Consider the following 12481-nt stretch of genomic DNA (forward strand, 5'->3'; position numbering starts at 1 on the left):
GTGTTCTCCCCGCCAGCCCTTCAGTGCAGAGGCAGGAGGGGAACCGCCTGTCTCCCTCCTTGTCAGCCTCTGTACTCACTCCACCTCTCAATCTATATTGACTGCACCACCAGCAGCAAAGGACAAAACAAAATAAAACTCGTCCACACATCATCTAGGCTTTTCTGCCTTCTGTCCAGTCTTTGTTCACTTGCAGGTATATTTTTACACAGTTCAAGTCAGCACAGAGACACTTTTGGATTCTGCTTGTTTTACTTTAATGTTGTGGGCATTTTTCATACATGGTTGCCAGCCTCGTGGTTGTTATTTTTAAGAGCTGTGTAACAACATCCCATCTGCTCACTGTACCATAATTTATCTTGCCCTTCTCCCACTTTTGGATGTGTGGCCTGTTTTCAGTCTCCCACAACTTTAAGGAGTGGCCTGGCCAGCTGAGCACTTTCATACATCAAGATTGTGTCCTCGAGTCTCAAACCGGCGAGAGGATGCACCCTGGCCACGTCTCAGAGGGTCTCCAAGCACCGCAGGAGCTAGAGCAGGCACTCAAAGAGCCAAGGTTGGGGAAGCACCTGTGCCATTAGTGGACCTCCAGAGGACCCCAGAAGGAAGCAGACACTGTGGGACACAGGTACCTACATGGGCCACACAGGATGCTGCAAAATTTGCAAGGATACGTTCAAGTTCAGGAGGGCCAGAGCCAGCCTCAAGTTCAATAATTTCCCAGAAGGACTCAGAACTCAGCAAAGCCATTGTACTCATGGTTATGGTTTATTACAGCAAAAGGATATATATTTAGGTCATCCAAGGGCAGAGGCCCATGGGGAAGAGTCCAGGCAGGTTCCACACACAGAGCCTCAGTTGCTTCCTTCTAGTGGAGGCATGGACAGAGCTAATATCTCCCAAAGAATGAGATTATGTATTGATCGGTGGATGAAAATGTGATTAGAGCCTGGTGGGAACCTAACCCCATATTTTCCCCGTGAGCCACCGTTCTGTGTTCACTAATTCAGTGTTAGTGGAGATTTTAAAGAATATAATGACCTCGAATAATAGGAATTGACTGTAACTAAAGTTGGGGGTGGGACGAGAATATCACAGAAGACAGCACAGGGTGAAGGGGACAGCGCCCAGCCTGGGGAAGAAGGAGGGGCCTGCAAAGGAGCCTGGGAAGGCAGCTCTAATGAGGCAGAGGAAACTCCAGACGCCCACGGAAAGGACCTTCTGGCATCTCTCCTACCAAGAGGGCAGGTGAGACTAGGACTGAAATGCTCCAGCTCGAGCGACGTGGGGGTCATCATCAGTGACCTCAGTGGAAGGGTGGGGACAGACAGGTGTTCGAGAGAGAGCGGGGGATGGGAGGCTGTTAGTTTAGAGACCCCTTTTGGGGAGTCTGGCTGTGAAAGGGAGAAGAGAGAAAGCTGGCAGTCATTAGAGGGGGGGTGAGGGGTCCTGAGAGTGTTCTTTTTTGTGCGCTTTGTTTTGTTTCCAATGAGCAAGGCTAAGGTCTGTTGAAGAGCTAATGGGGAGGGTCCAGTGGATGGAGAGATGGGGAGGGGGGTGGGGGGAGAGGGAGGGTCCAAGTCGCATGGTGGGAGCAGATGGAGAGAGGGAAGAGGGGTGCTGGGCATTTCTAGCTGGCGTCTCCCAGGACCTTTGCGAAGTGGGAGGTGAGGCCACTGGCTGAGGGGGTGTTGTGGGGGAGGGAAGGGGCAGGGATCCAAGGTTGGAGGAGAGAAGGGGGAGTTTGAAATAGTTATTGCAGCGTGTGGGGGAGCAACAGGACCCCAGAGTCACTCAGGAGCACCACAGGCCCTGGGGGATGGCTGTGGAGGATGTACAGCAGAGCCCTGGAGTCCTCTGACTCTCCAGCCAACCCCCCGCCACCCCCCCTCACCGCCACCCCTCACCACCTCCCCAGATGCTCAGGGCCAGACCCAGAGAGGGCACCTTGCCTTTGTTCCTAAAATCCCACCCCCAAAATCCACCGGCCAATTATCAGCTTCGCTAAGTGGTAGCACTGTAGTAGAGGGCGTCCATGTACAGAAGCCTGAATTTAAAAGATGTCAGTCTACAAACTACCAACACCTCAGGCCAGATCTTGTAAACTGTGGGACGAGTTTACAAGATTCAGGGCTTTGGGAGGGTGGCTTTAAGAGGAGCGCTGTGGTCGTCGCTTTCCGATTTTGAAGGATGGCCTCGTCCCCACGGCCGGTGCACGTGGAAGAGAACCAGAGCCCCTCTCCCCCCACACCCCCCGCCACCCCTCACAGGCACCATCTGTGCCTGAGAACAGCTCGCCCCACGTGGCTGGCTCTGTTCCTGGAGACCAGCAAGGGGATGAAGCATCTCTGATGTGGGGCCCACGGGAGATCCACACACACGAAGCAAGCCGATCAAAAAAAGGCAGTCCAAAATAGACTCTGTCTACGGCAGAAAATGACTGAGTGCCAGAATGGAAAAGATTGACCACAATGAGCCATCTTCAAGGCCCTCTGAGAGAACACGCACGTGGAGCACCGTGAGTCCAGAGGGGAGGAGGATCAGGAGGACGTTTCCAGAGCTTTCTCTGCATGTGGGCAGTGCTGCCTTCCCCCGGACACAGTGCCAGGCCTGGCCCTCAGGGGGCCTCAGAAAAGCCCAAGTGCCTCTGGTCAGGGTGACACTGGGGCTTCTGGACACCTCTCCTGGGTTGGTCTTCGTGCTGAGAACAGGCCCAGCTCTCATCGGAAGCCCATCGCCCATGGCTTTGTGTCTAAAATAGGCACAAGAGCCATGATCCCAGGAACAGGCTGCCTTTCTCTAAAGGGCCTTAACCCCAAATGGTGGGTAACTGGGGGATTTCAGGACCGATGTGGGTGCTTGGGGGCGCAGATGACTAGGCCACAGAAACCATCTCCCAGGGTGCACTGAAGGCAGAACCTGTGGGAATCACTTGGAAGTAAGACCGTACTAGAAAAACACAATGATACGCCTATCAGGACATTTCTAAGAACAGGAGGAGAAAAACCATGGTGGTTTCCAAGAAAACGGCTTTTTAAACGTTAAGCAAAAACTACTGGCAGCAAAGGAAAAAATAGATAAATTGGAATACCTCAGAATTTAAAACTTGTGTGCATCTAAGGACACTATCAACAGAGTGAAAAAGCAACCCATGGAATGGGGGGAAATAGATGCAAAGCTTATATCTGATAAGGGGTTAATATCCAACATATATAAAGAACTCCTACAATTGAACAACAACCCCCCCCAACAACCTGATTAAAAATGGACAAAGGATTCTAGTCAACATTTCTCCAAAGAAGATATATAAATGGTCAACAGGAAAAGATGCTTAACATATCTAATCATTAGGGAATGCATATAAAAACCACAATGAGATACCACTTGACACCCACAGGATGTCTACTATATTAAAAAAAAAAGAATGACACGTGTTGGTGAGTACGTGGGAAAATTAGAATCCCAGTGCACTGTTGTCGGAACTGTAAAATGATGAAGCTGCTGTGGAAACCAGGACGATGGTTCCTCAAAAAACTAGAAATAGAATTACCTTATGATCCAGCAATTCCACTTCTGAGTAGTATGTACCCAAAAGAATTGAAAGCAGGGTCTTGAAGAGATATTTTCACACCCATGTTCATAGCAGCCTTATTAATAATAGCTAAAACGTGGAAGCAACCGAAGTGTCCATTGACAGATGAATGAATAAGCAAAATGTATGATTCAGCCTTACAAAGACAGGAAATTCTGACTCCCTACAACACGGATGGACCTTGCGGACATTATGCAGCATGAAAGAAGCCAGTCACAAAAGAACAAATTCTGTGTGATTCCACTTAGACGAGGTACCTGGAGTCATCAAATTCATAGCGACAAGAAGTAGATGGTGGTGGGACTTCCCTGGTGGCGCAGTGGTTAAGAATCTGCCTGCCAATGCAGGGGACACGGGTTCAATCCCTGGGCCGGGAAGAAGCCACATGCCGAGAAGCAACCACGCTTGTGATGCTACAACTACTGAGCCTGCGCTCTAGAGCCCGCAAGCCACAACTACTGCAGCCTGCGTGCCTAGAGCCCGTGCTCTGCAACAAGAGAAGCCCCCACTCACTGCAACTAGGGAAAGTCCATTCACAGCAACAAAGACCCAACACAACCAATAAATAAATAAATAAATAAGAGTAGACGGTGGTTGCTGGGGGCGGGGGGAAGGGAGGGAATTAGTGTTTAACAGGCATCGTTTCAGATTCACAAGAGTTATGGGGATGGATGATGGTGATGATTGCACAACGTGAATGAACTTCATACAGCTGAACTGTACACTTGAAAGTGGGCAGGATGGTAAATTTTATGGTACGTGCGTTTTAACAAAATAAAGAAAAAATTTTTAATTAAAATAAAAAACACCATTGAACTAAAAAAATATTAAGCACGAGATTCCCTTTCATCAATTGGGTGGAAATCTGCCAACCCGAGGGTCCGTCAGCAGCTTTGTGTCCAACATCAGCGGGGTCCCTGCGTGCTTGGGAGATGAGACCCCCTTCACTGACAGGAGGGAACAAACCGGGGAATCCCACCCTCTCTTTCCAGCATCCGGGTCAACACTGCTTGTTCCTTTGCCCCAGCACACATCCCGAGCTGCACGGAGCAGGATTCACTCCTCCCGCAGACGCTGGCAGGTGGGCCTGTCCCCGGGCACCGTCTGCACACAGCAGGGACAAGTTAGCACATCTCACAGCCTCTCCGCCCCCTCTGCTGCCCGCTGTCTCTCGGCCCACTCTGCATCCTGGGGCGCAGCCCAGCACTCGTTTTTGTCCTTGGCTCTGGGCTTAAGGAGAAGTTTAAACTTTCTGCTTAAATCAAAAGAAATTTGATCTGGCCAAGCACGTTCCCCAGATTTAGCAACTTGTCCTGTTTTGTTTGCAAATATCAGGTGCATTCTCTCAAGATAAAAATAGCAAGAGGTGATTATCTGGCAGGTCTGTCTGCCACGGCCCTGTTTGGAGGCCAGGCCCGGGGTCTGTGCATGGGCTCAGCTTAGGGTGTGTAATGGTGGGGAAGCCCAGAGGAGGCAGCACCCTGCTGCCCGGTCACCCATAGGGCCCCATCCAGAAGCACCCAAAGGTGAGCCTGGGGAATCTCTCTGCGCTTCTCCAGGAGGAGACTGGAGGTCAAGCATGTACTGCCAGAAACATGGGGGAAGTGATTTCTGATGTCAAGTCCCTGGAGTGAGGGGACTAATTGGAGAATTGAGGCCGGCGGGGGGGACGGGGGGGCTGAGCATCTCTGAGGGGCCCCTTCTTGGTGGGCTCAGGACCCTCTCTCAGGCCAGACCCTGGTGAGGAACTGATGGGAAGGGCACCTGTGGACCAGCAGGCACAGATGCAACGCATCCTCCTCAGTGCAACGTGCACACGGGACAGTCAGCAACCTCACCCTGAAAAAGCCCTCAGCTACGAGATCCACCCTTAGGACCAGCAAGTTGGTCCCAGCAACAGCATGGCTGGCGGTTAAGAGTCAGATTCTACAGTCGGTGACCTTGGGCAAATCTTTTCACCTCTCTGAGCCTCAGTGTCCTCATCGGTAAGACGGGGATATGAAAGGAATATTCCTTCCTAGGGTCTGTTGTGATGTTTCAATGAATTAATTTATATACAAAGCACTTAGAACAGTGCCTGGCACAGAATAAGTTCTATATGATGTTATTGTTGTTACATTCCAATGAGTGGAGACAGACCCCCCCCCCCGCCCACCAAGAGTAAACAAATGCCTAAGATAATTTCAAAGACTTAACATCTATAAAGAAAACAAAACAGGGAAGGCAGACCTGAATTTGAGAACATGATAAGATGCACATCAGGATGTTCCTAAGACTGTAGGAAAAAAAAACCTGTGGTGGTTTCCAAGTGAGTGGTCTTCTAAAATTTAAGATTTAAAAATTAAGATTTAATTACCCAATGCATGGGTTACACAGAATGCCTTCTCCATACGAAAATGTGGAACGTCACACATAAAGCTGACCTGAAGCAGCTCCAGAGAGGGGGCGAGGCTCACCCAGGACCCCACCCTCACCCCAGGCATCTGTTTTTGATTCTGCGTCATCCTGTTCCCAGGGAGACGCGATCGTTCATGGTGACGAGAGGACCTGCCTTGGCCAGTCATGAAGAGATGTATAAGTTCTCTGACCTGTTAATCAGATAAGTTGTTTTGAGTTCCACAAAAAGGCCACACTGAGACCTGTTCTCTGGGGGGACCATTCCCAGGCAGAACCCCCTCCCCAGCATGGCTATTTCCGGCTTCCTCTGAAAAGAGTCATAATGACAAGGCAGAAAGGCTTTTCCTTACCGTCTCCTGTGGCTGCAAACCTAACACCTCTTTCCAGAGCACTGGCTCAGCGTGGCGGTGGCCAGGTCCAGGGATCCACTTTTCTTGATTAAACAGAGAATGCATTTGCCGACCAGAAGTTCTGGATTCCAGGCTTGTGTGGGACTGAATTCAGTGTCCAGTCAGGGGGGCCACTGTGAGTGTGGCCACTGCGAGTCAGACCCGGGAACAGTGACCAAGAGGGCATGTCCTGTCCCCAGCCCACGTGTGTGGGTGGACCAGCACAGGGACGGCCCCCAAATGTGGGGCTCTCCTCCCCTTCTTCTGGTGACTGTTTCTGAGGACGCCTCCCTCATCTCCAGACCCCAAACTCTCAGGCTTGATTTTCATTTCAATTGTTAGCAGAGGCAGACTGGGGACAAAACAGTCCAGAACAGGCAGACTCCCTCTTGCTTGTTACTTCTCAGCCCAGCCATGGCGATGACCCATATTATTCTCCCCAAAGGATACGGAGGCTGCTCTGTCCAGCAGCAAAGGTGAGGGGGTCTGCTCTCTTCCCCAAGTGAGAAGGGTCCTGGGGTGTCAGAGCAGCCGGGCCTTAAGCACTTGGTCCAATCCTCTTGCTTTCAGATGAGGAAACTGAGGCTCAGAGGGGGCTGGTTTCTCCAGGGCCATCACAGGGCTTCCAGACTCCTGGGTCCTTCCAGCACCCGGGTCCTGTGGTCCACGGAGACCACAGCTCCTGGAATGCAAAGGGATTGGATTACCTCAAGAGACAGCACAGGGTCTTGGTTAAGTGCATAGACCCCGGGCTCAGTCTGCCCAGCTTCAGCCTCTGCTTGGCCACTTACCAACCCCAGGACACCAAACAGCCTTTTAATTCCCATTTAATAGCCATTTAGCCTCAGGGAGTTCATTTGTAAGATGGAGATAAAAATAGAAGCTGTTTCAGCCAATAGAGCCAAGTATCTGACATGTTAAGTGCTCAATAAATTCTGGATATTGTTATTGTTAATTTTGACATCTTTCATTGAGACCTCTTTGTGAATTAGAGAAAGTTTATATTCTGGGGAAGGAAATGAGAGCATTCCCTTATTGTCTGCGGCCAGGTCTATAAATCTGAAATATTACCAGTTGCCATTAGCATCCAGCCATGCCTAGAGATAGTATATAAACTGAAAAGTCTATTTGTCATATATATACCTTCTAGATGTAGATACCTTGGCTCCTCTAGAAAGGGATATTTGATATGATTTCCTTAATGACTATATACCAAATACATCCTATAAAAACACCAAATCCCTTCACAGCCACTAGGATGTTTAGAGCCGCATTATTTACAATAGCTTGAAGGCAGAAAAGCCTCACATACCCACGTCTGGATAAATGGACAAACAAAATGGGATACATACATACTATGGGATATTACCTGGCCATGAAAAGGAATGACGTACTGACACCTGCTACAACACAGATGAAGCTTGAAAACATTATGCTCAGTGAAATAAGCCAGACACAAAGGGACAAATATTCTATAATTCCACGTATATGAAATGTTAAGAACAGGCAAATCCATAGAGAGAAAGTAGATTGGTGGCTGTCAGGGGAGAGAGAAGCGGGGGAGTGAGAAACAATGGCTTATTGGTGTGGGGTTTCCTTTCCAGGGTGATGAAAATGCTCTGGAACTGGATAGACAGGTGGACCCCTTCCTCTGCCCCCCACCCCCAGGCTTGCCCTTTGTGCCCCACCCCCACCCCCCACCTCATCCTGGGGCAGAGAAGACTCAGGGCAACATGGAGGTTATTAATAGTCTGGTGGGAAAGTTCTGCCCTCTGGTGGGAAATGGCCGTGTGTACACATCGGATGAGCCCTGGAAGGCCCCCCCAGCCAGGTAGGTGTCCTGGGGGCGGACAAACATGCTATTTTAGCAGGAATTTCCAGGGACCAACTGCCAGGGGAGTGTGCTCAAACCTCTAATCCAGGGACCCAAATGGGACAGAGCCCTGGCTATGGACGGGACCCAATGCTGGAGCCACCTTGGTGGCAGCTCAGGGCCAAAGACAAACAGCCCAGATTTGGCCCCGCTTACATGACCTCATTCATGCAGGAGAGCTTTCTGGAATTAAACTCCATCTCACCCCATTCTGAGGCGCCATGCTTTTGATGCCACACAAAGACATGCTTGCTGCCCAAGTCTTTGCCTGGGAATCTCCCAGAAGTTCTCAGCATGAAGGAAAACCTCTTGTGAAGGTGGGGAGGTGCCCCAGGCCTAGGGAGCTGGGAGCTGCAGCTCTGAGTCCCCATCACATGAAGGCACACAGCCCTTGTCCCATCACGACCAATAGCCACGTTAGCATGTGGGGTGACACGGCCATGGGTTCTCACGGGCAGAGCCAAAGGCGAGAGACTGTGGCAACCCGCAATGTGGCATCTCAGCCAGGAGTGAAAAAATACAGCAAGAGCAGCCTACAAAAGGCTGTGTCTCTTTTTTTCTGTGCCAACCCTGGTGGCTACCTGGTCTCCCGTGACTGGGTGCCTTTGAACGTGGGATCCGGTGGAGACACTGATTGGCCTGGATTGCAATGCCTGGGACAGGAAGCAGCTAAGAGTATCAGGGAACTGCCATTAACACTAGAAAAGGGAAATTCCACTAAATGCAAGAGATTGCAAGGTAAAGTTAACCTGGGTGAACCTTGAGGACATGATGCTAAGTGAACTAAGCCAGGCACAGAGGGACAAATACCATATGATCCCACTTACGTGAGGTCCCTGGAGGAGCCCAATTCATAGAGACAGAAAGCTGCAGGGAGGTTACCAGGGGCTGGGGAGGGAGATGGGAAGTAAGTGCTCAATGGGGGCAGGCCCAGTGTCATCAGATTGCTTGATTTTCAAAAGAACTAGAAATCTTAAATTTTTAGGTTAAGTTCATTGGGAGTGAATTCAAAAAGTTAAAAAAATATTTTAAAATCTGCGCAGGCCAAATAAAACCCATTTGTAGGTTAAAAGAAAAAAGAAGAAGAAGAAGAGACTGTCAATTGAGGCTTCACCCACAAACATGAACTTGAACTGAAGTTAGGGGGCCGTGGATTTCACTTTCACTCATCATAACATCTTGTCTCCTCTGAAGATAGAGCTAGGTTGTCTGCTGTCACAGTGGCTTCTGTGGTGTGTAGAGGAGGTCCAGTGCTCTTTGCCCGTGTTTGGGGACCACACCTGGCTGTCACTCTGTCCCCATGGGGACTTGTCTGTCCCATGGCTACAGGTGTGAGGATGATCTGGACCCACCCAGAGGTGGCTCAGCCTGAGCTCCTGGCCCATTCCAGCACATTATACTTGGGCCTGCCCCATCGCTGAAAGCAGGAATGCAAGAATGCGTGAATGAATGGAAGGGTGGGCGAGTGGGTGGATGGATGGATGGATGGGTGGATGAATAAACGGGTGGATGGGTGGGTGGATGAATGCATGTGAATGAGTGAATGATGAATGAACAGGGTAAAGGCCCCTTTTCTGTTCCTGTGGCACTCGATCACCAGGACTCCTAGGCAGCCTTGTTCAGCCCTCTCTCCTCCGCCTGTCTGTGCCTACGAGCAGCTCTTCCCTGCCACCCCTCCTCACCCCTCACCCCTGCGCCCCATCTCCTCTCTTCCCTTCTTCTGGCTCCTTAGTTCCCCCACACAAAACTCCTCCTCCTTCTCAGTCTTCACCCCTAATCAAATGGCCTCATGCTTCTCGGGCTCTGCACACGGAGGCTGGGAAATAGCAGTGGGTCCAATTTTTCCCACTGGAAGCATCGGACACACTGCAGCCAGCTCAGCCACAGAACAGGGATCAGGGGACCAACCATGATGGAAAACAGCAGTGGGTAATGAAACACGAGTTTAAGAAAATCATAAAAAGTTAAAAGGCAAACAAGTTGAGAAAATATTGACCCACAAAAACTAAGTAGCCTTATCAGGATATCACACAAATCAAGATGAAAAATACTGACATAATAAAAGTAAGTTATTTTAAATACATATATATTTATATATACGTAATGAACAATCATATGAGATATAGCACAATCGTATGACACACACACTAGAAAAAAAATGAATAAAAACAAGATGCCATTGCTTTGTCTATTAATTTAAAAAAAGAAACAATGATAATATTTGATGAAGGTGTTGGAGAAATGGCACCAACAGACTTGCTTGATGCACAGTTGCCACAACCTTCAGTTTCTAAAAACTGCAGTATCTGTGCAACGCAATAAAGGGAAGCACAGGCAAACAGGGTGTGCCTGCAGTGGTCCAGCTTCCTTCTTTTGCATGTGGCTGTCCAGTGTTCCCAACACCATTTATAGAGGACACCGTTCTTTTCCCATTGTATAGTCTTAGCTCCTTTGTTGTAAATCAATTGACCATAGAGTGTGAGCTTATTTCTGGCTCTCTATTCTGTTCCATTGATCTATTTCTGTTTTTTTCCTCTGCCAATACCATACTGGTTTTTTAAAATTTATCTATCTATCTATCTATCTATCTATCTACCTATCTATCTATCTATTTATTTATTTTTGGCTATGTTGGGTCTTTGTTGCTGTGTGTGGGCTTTTTCTAGGTGTGGCAAACAGGGGCTATTCTTTGTTAGGGTGCGAGGGCTTCTCATTGCAGTGGCTTCCCTTGTTGTTGAGCTCTGGCTCTAGGCACTTGGGCTTCAGTAGCTGTGGCATGCAGGCTCAGTAGTTGTGGCTCACGGGCTCTAGAGCACAGGCTCAGTAGTTGTGGTGCACGGGCTTAGTTGCTTTGCAGCATGTGGGATCTTCCCAGACCAGGGCTCGAACCTGTGTCACCTGCATTAGCAGGCGGATTCTTAACCACTGCGCCACCAGGGAAGCCCCATAATGTTGTTTTTTTTTTCCTTGCAGAGTAATTTATTTATTTTTTGATTGTATTTTTTTTAATTAAAGTATGGTTCATTTACTAGTAGAGTAATTTAAACAACACAAAAATGTATAAATAAAGAGGTACAAGTTCCAGCTCTCACAGCTTAGAGATAACAGATATTAATGGGTGGATGTGAATGTAGCCTTTCAGACTTTACATATCTCTTATATGTACATATGCATGGCATATACACACATGTATATAAGTATGTATGTACATGTACATATGTGTATATATGCCCCATACTGTTTTAATTACTATACTTTTGTAATATAGTTTGAAATTAAGGAGCATAGGCCTCCAGTTTTGTTCTTCTTTCTCAAGACTGTTTTGACAGGACTTCCCTGGTGGTGCAGTGATTGAGACTCCAAGCTCCCAGTTCAGGGGGCCTGGGTTTGATCCCTGGTCAGGGAACTAGATCCCACATACATGCCACAACTGCAGGAGCCAGCCTGCCGCAACTAAGACCCAGCGCAACCAAAAAAAAACGAAAAGACTGTTTTGGCTATTTGGGGTCTTTAGTGGTTTCATAGAAATTTTAGAATTATTTTTTCCATCTCTGTGAAAAATGCCATTGGAATTATAATAGGGATTGCACTGAATCTGTAGATTACTTTGAGTATTACGGACATTTTAACATACTAATTCTTCCAATTCATGAACACAGAATATCTTTCTATTTATTTATCTCTTCTTCAGTTTCTTTCATCAATGTTTTATAGTTTTCAGTGTACAGGTCTTTCACCTCCTTGGTTAAATTTATTCCTACGTATTTTTTTCCTTATGATGCAATGGTATATAGTGGTTTCATCTAGTTGAAGAAATTATGGATAAATATTTTCTTTTTATTGTTTCCTATAATTTCTCCCTGATGCACCTATATTTCCTCAATATTCAGAAAAAGACATTTTTTAAAGGAAGGAAGGACTAACTAAGTAAGTGTAGCATGCAGAAAGATACCTTCATTTGCACATCTGAGCCAGGTCCATGGTGGGGGAGGGAGGGGAGTTCAGAATTAACCTTCCCAAGCAATATTCTCTCCAAACACAAAACTTGGGACCATGGTTAGAGCTAGTTCTGTGGCCCCGGGCAAGTTACTTAATCCCTCAGAGACTTTATCTGTAAAATGGGTGAGTAATACCAGTCCTTCCAAGCTTGCTTCGAGGGTCTAACGCTGAACTGTCCAATAAGATAGCCACTAGCCACATATGGCTATTTCACTGTAAATGATTCAACTT

General features: G+C 48.0%; 1 protein-coding gene across 3 annotated transcripts in view; it reads right to left on the reverse strand.

The window, feature by feature from the left end:
• LMTK2 (lemur tyrosine kinase 2) overlaps positions 1 to 12481 on the reverse strand; it is a 168642-nt gene that overhangs the window by 112177 nt on the left and 43984 nt on the right. For all 3 annotated transcript variants that reach the window (XM_057695466.1, XM_057695465.1, XM_057695467.1), the window contains one exon: positions 6340 to 7060. The gene's annotated coding sequence lies outside the window, so the exon portion shown is untranslated. The remainder of the gene's footprint in view (positions 1 to 6339; positions 7061 to 12481) is intronic.

Source organism: Hippopotamus amphibius, chromosome 9 (genome assembly GCF_030028045.1).
Source record: "Hippopotamus amphibius kiboko isolate mHipAmp2 chromosome 9, mHipAmp2.hap2, whole genome shotgun sequence".
Lineage (NCBI taxonomy): Eukaryota > Metazoa > Chordata > Mammalia > Artiodactyla > Hippopotamidae > Hippopotamus > Hippopotamus amphibius.